The following is a 6,274-nucleotide window of genomic DNA, read 5'->3' on the forward strand; positions in this document are numbered from 1 at the left end:
GCTCTCTGTAGGTTGCAGCCTGCGTACTGGTAAAGGACTGCACCAGTACAAAACCATTGTAAAAGGAGTTTCTAATTTGAAAGAAGATAGAGACATATTGCAGCAGGTGGTTTTCACCCACATTGGGTTTCCACCTTACATCTGGTGTTCTTTGGTGTGACTATTTGTTTTCTTTGTTCATGCTCATTATTTTATGGTATGACATGCAAAAATAATTCAAAGTATAAATAAGGAAGATTTATTAAAAGAACTTGATAATACTAATTCACCCCCCCTCTCAGTATTATTTCCAACAGTGTTGTGGTGACCTTGGCCTTTGAAAAAAATTCTTCTTTTAACTGTTGTCCTCATTCCTTGAAATCATCACCCTTCATAATTTGACTTTTCAACATTGCATGAGTGAAGGAGTGAGCTGCAATCAACTAGTTGAAGGCGGCTGAGACTGTTGACCCATCCTTAGCTTATAAAACCTCATCTCTCATGCATTGACAACAAATTTCTAACTATAATATGCTCAAGAGAAGAGGTCAAGAATATTGCATACATGTACCTACCTGATGGTTGTTGGAGAGACATGCATGCTGCTGCTGAGTTGATGTTGATGTGCAGGTGTTGGATGGTGATGTTGATGATCCTGATGCTACTGCTAAGCTCTGGAGGAGCTTCTTTGACCTCTGGATCTCCTTTAAAATTTCTCACTGCCAATCCTATAGGTGTTGTTCTGTATCCTGTAGGTTTACAGGACAACAACTTGTTTTGTCCATATCTCCCAAACAGTAGACTGGATTGAGTTGAAACTTTTTGAGCATGTTGACATCATCATTATGCACCTCCCCATAGAAAAAAATTTGTCAATGGATGCACGAATCTCGAGAAAAACTAAAAATGTTTGAAGGTGATGGAGGTCGATTTCTTGGAAACCGTGAACTGGAATTTTATAAAATTGCTTGTGCATGTTACCATCATCCATATGCATCTCCCCATGAAACAGATTTTTAAATGGATGCACAGATATTGAGAAAATGCAAAAATGGTTGAAGGTGATGGAGGTTGTTTTCTTGGAAACTGTGCACTAGAATTTGTTGAAATTTCTTGAGCATGTTACCATCATCCATATGCATATCACCCTGAAACAGCTTGGCAAATGGATGCACGGTTTTCAAGTTATTGCAAAAACAAATTTATGCTCTATGAGTTTTTGTATCCTATAGTAAAACAGAGCATCCTGTAGTTTTTTAGGACAGCAAGAAAACTGAATGGTAGAAGCTTTAGAATGATGGGTGGATGGTGAAAATAGATGATGGTGATGGATTGGCATGGCCTTGGCCTTGTTGGAGCATTTGAGCAAAGGAGGAAAAGTCAAAATTTGACTTCTTTTGACTAGGCTTGACCAACTTGTTCTTGTTGCTTGCAGATGTTGGAGAGTACATGCATTTATCAAAGAGATGCATGGAGCAAGGATTTCTTTTACTTTTTTTCTCTTTTTTCTTCTAGGCCTACTAGTTGCCTCAATGAGGTTTTCAACTTGTAGGTCTGCCTAGGTGCCTCAAAGGAGGTTTTCACCTAGGATCTTCTCTTTCTTCTTTTTTTTTTCTTGTTTCCCAACCCATTGATCACCTCATGGAGGTTTTAAATCAATGAGCCAATCTGAGGCGCCTCAAAGGAGGTTTTCACTTGAGATTTTCATTTTTTTCTCTTATTTTTCATTTTTATTTTTTTTTATTTTTTTTTATTTTATTTTTTTCTACCCTACCCTACTTGAAAAACAAAATCACTTTCAAGTATAATAATACTTTCAATGGAGCCATGTGCACATCAAGATGAAATAAAAAAAGATGTGTAGGCTTGAGATGTATGCTTTGACATTTACCTGAATTTGAGAGATCAAATGATTTGACTTTGATGATATCAAGCACAATTGAAGAAGAGGGTATTGCTGCAACTTAATGACTATCTGGAACCATATTTCAATATAGTTGTGATGCCCCTGGTCCACTTGATTTGGATCATTCTTCATGTCTTCTTCTACCATGACCTTCAAATCTTCCTCTTTTTGTTGATTGTTCTATTGAATACATGGGGGATTTGATGGTAACCATGAGGAACTTCTCTCGATCTCTGATTTTGATGTTTACTCTTCATCAATCGCAGCCCATGGTTCTGTGGTCTTCTTATTTAAATATTCTTCTTTTGGATGTGGTCCTTCAATGATATCAATATGATCTCTTTTTTGCAATAATATTCCTGAGCTATGGTGAATATCGTTGATCTCAAGAGGAGATGTTTGGAAGTGTTGTACCTCAGCATTTTAAGTGGACTGAGCTACTTCAATGTGTGGGTTTGGGAATGGTGGTACAGGTAGTTGAGTGGGAGTGTATATTTGAGATTGATGTGGATGGGGTTATGGTTGTGGTGGAGGTGAATGGTAAGGATAACAAGGAGTTTGGTATGGAGGATATTGAGGAATATATTGAGGATATTGTGGATGGCTCCATAAGTTTCTTGCCAACCTTGTTGCAAATTTTAGTTTTGGGGTTGAGATGGCCAATGTTTCCAAGGAAAGAGTGTGTTCCAATTACTTTGAGGTGTATGTGCATAAGATTGAAATTGTGAATTAGGCTCTTGCATCATATCAAGCTGAATAGGCTGCCATGGTCCTTTGCAGCTACATATTGTTGCATTGGAAATTGACTTGCTCCATTGCCCTCTTGGTGAACTTCCTTCAACCTTGGTAATGATGGAAAATGTTTAACATCATGTGATTCTGCATGGACAACACAAACATATTCTTCTTGCTCATTTTGTATTCTTAACATTTCTACTTGTTTGGTTAGATTACTAATAATTTCTGTTTTAAAGTCATCAAACAAACTTCCAAGTTTAGCTTGACTTACCAATCTTCATGTTGATTTACCTATTCTTACTTTTCCTCTTGATGTGTTGGGATGTTTCACAAATTTCCTCAAATGATAATTGATATACATCACCTCTACTTATGAGATTAAGGAGATCAATGCACTCATCCCTAATTGTTCTAATAAGGTTTTTAGTGTGTCATATCCTAAATGATGTAGTTTTCCCCTCTTAACATTATACATGAACCTCTCTATTAGATACTCTAGACTCTCATCTTCTCTTTTATTCATTCTAAAAAATTCTTCTTTAAAATCATGATATTTATATTTTTCTATAAATATCATTTGCATATCATTCCATGATCTTATTGAATTAGTCCTTAAACTCATGAACCAGCCCCTATACTACTAGTGTAACCCCTTATTGTTATTAGTACAACCCCCTTATTATATTGATGTACCCATGTAGTGCCCATATTGTTACTATTGTGCCCCATAGAAGCCCACTATTGTTATTATTGTGCCCTTACATTATTATTGTTATGTCGGCTCTGATTATATTATGACCCCTTAGACTCCTATATATAGAAAGGAGGTCTTTTCATTTGTATCATCCAAGAATTGTTCATTTGTGTAATGTAAAGGAGGTTTCCCCCTCGAAGAGGCTGAATTCTAAGGCATTCAACTATCTTTTCTATCTTTTTGTGAGCTGGTTTCATAACATTTGGTATCAGAGCTTTGGATTCTAGGGTTTCGCTGCTCCAAATAGGTCATCGTGGAATTTTCGCTATAAAAATTTTTCTATGACGTTTCAGAAGAGAAAAAAAACCCATTTGAGACAAAATCGCGTTGAACCTCAGGTCCGAATTTTAGAGCTTTTTACGCAACACTTGCAGAGATATGATCTGAGGAAGTTGGTCTTTTTGCAGACTCCTGAATTACATTCCAAACAGGTGAGTTGGGGAAAATAGTCATAACTTTTGTTTTGAGCATCAGATTGAAATTTCGTAAGAAGTTGTAGAACAAGGATGGATTGTAGTTTCTTGTATACATTTTTCAGATCCAAAGGTCGAAACAGTGCCATGTGGCACATCATACAAGTTCTCTCTACTGAACTAGTCTATAATCAGGTCAACATGGGAGATTTGGCATAACTCTTCCTTGATAATCCAATTTGGATCCAACTAGTGGCATTGGAAAGAGGACACAGAGGGCTACTGTAGGTCGCAATTTCAGAACTAGAAGAACCAAAATTACAGAGTTATAGTCCTTTCAAGATCAAGCTCCTAAAATCAAGAAAAGGCGATATGAGGAGTTTGATGGCAAGGATCTGGTAAATTGGATACTTCAGATGGAGCAATATTTTGATCTACATGGTGTACCATTGTTACAAAAGGTATGTATTGCATATTCATATTTATAACCGGATCAATTTTTATGGTATAAAGGGCTTTGTTCTCGTAAACAACTTGTTAGGTGGTCAATTTTCACGGAGGAACTGATAGCACATTATGAGAATACAAAGAGCAACATCTTCTTTAGAGCAACACCACAACAATTGTAAAGAGTAAAAGGGCTTTGTTACATAGTGGAAAGTAAAATTATGGCAACAAGGAAGTCTACCCCTCACAACTATAAAGATGGAAGTGTTGTTTCTCCTAGCCTTCCACAACCTACAAGGGTTACACCACAACAATTGGAAGAAAAAAGAGAAAAAGGGCTTTGTTACAATTGTGATAGAAAATGCACTAAAGGTCATAAGTGTGCTGAGAAGAAATTATTTTACATAGAGTATGAAGAGGAGGAAGAAAATGATCAATAAACATCAAAAGAAGAGGATATACGCCAGGAACCAACCCCAAAGAAAGAAGAAAATGAATCTGACCATATATTGTAAAGAATTGGCAAGAATTACCACTCCTGAAACTCTCAAGATAGAAGGACATATCAAGAAGAAAAAGGTTCAAGAAGTGAAATATCACATTGAGAAAGAAGAAATGAATCCAACCATATCTTGTAATGCATTGGCCGGAATTACCACTCCTCAAACTATCAAGATAGAAGGACATATCAAGAAGAAAAATGCTCAAGAAGTGAAAGATCACATCGAGCATCAAGAAATGAATCCGACCATATCTTGTAAAGCATTGGAAGAAATTACCACTCCTCAAACTCTCAAGATAGAAGGACATATCAAGAAGAAAAAGGTTCAAGCAGTGAAAGATCACATCGAGCATCAACAACAAGTTCTCCAACTTTTAAAGGATAACACCACTTTGGTGCAGAATCGAATGAAACAACAAGTAGATCAACATTGCAGTGAAAAAATATTTGATGTAGGTGATTGGGTATTTTTACGGCTACATCTCAAGTAAGCTATTTATGAGAAGGAAATGTTGGAAATAATACATGCTCTTAAGAAATGGTGACCTTATCTAATGGGAAGACACTTCAAGGTAAAAACAGATCATGATAGTCTTAAATACTTTTAGAACAAATATTATCTTTAGAAGAATAGAAAAAATGGGTCACAAATATGTTGGGTTATGACTTTGACATTATCTATAGAAAAGGGAAGAAATTTTTTGTTTGCAGATGCACTCTCAAGAAAGGATGAGGATGTGGAAGCATTGTTTTGTGTTATTTCTATTATCCAACCAGATTGGATAAACGAAGCAAGGGATGAATGGAAGAAGGAAGCGAAAAGTATGGCCACCTATTCAAAAGTTGCAAAAGATCCAAATTCAAACAATATTCTAGAAATTGAAGAGGAAGGAAAAATCATATTGGAACCTAGAGCATACACAAAAACAAGAACCCAACAGCTACGAAAACGATCAATTTCAGAGTATCGTCATCAAGTGGAAGAACTTACCTGTTGAAGATTCCACATGGGAAGGACAAGAATTATATACAGAAGCTCCAGAACTACTCAAGCGTTGAGGACAACACTTTTTGAAGGATAGGGCGGTTAGGCCCCTATACAACTAGTGTAACCCCTTATTGTTTTATTAGACAACCCCCTTATTATATTGATGTATCCCATGTAGTGCCCGTATTGTTTCTAATTGTGCCCCATAGAAGCCCACTAATAGTTATTATTGTGCCCTTACATTATTATTGTTATGTCGGTTCTGATAATATTATGACCCCTTAGACTCTTTTATATATAAAGGAGGTCTTTTCCATTTGTATCATCCAAGAATTGTTCTTTTGTGTAAAGTAAAGGAGGTTGCCCCCTCGAAGAGGCTGAATTATAAGGCATTCAACTATCTTTTCTATCTTTTTGTGAACTGGGTTTCATAACATGGATTGTGCATAAGATTGAAATTGTGAATTAGGATCTTGCATCATATCAGGCTTGAATAGGCTGCCATGGTCCTCTTGGAGCTACATAACATTGTTGCATTGGCAATTGA

The sequence above is a fragment of the Pinus tabuliformis genome, chromosome 3_2 (assembly GCF_031772625.1).
Source record: "Pinus tabuliformis cultivar Carrire ecotype Pingquan chromosome 3_2, CPIR1, whole genome shotgun sequence".
NCBI classification, from domain to species: domain Eukaryota; kingdom Viridiplantae; phylum Streptophyta; class Pinopsida; order Pinales; family Pinaceae; genus Pinus; species Pinus tabuliformis.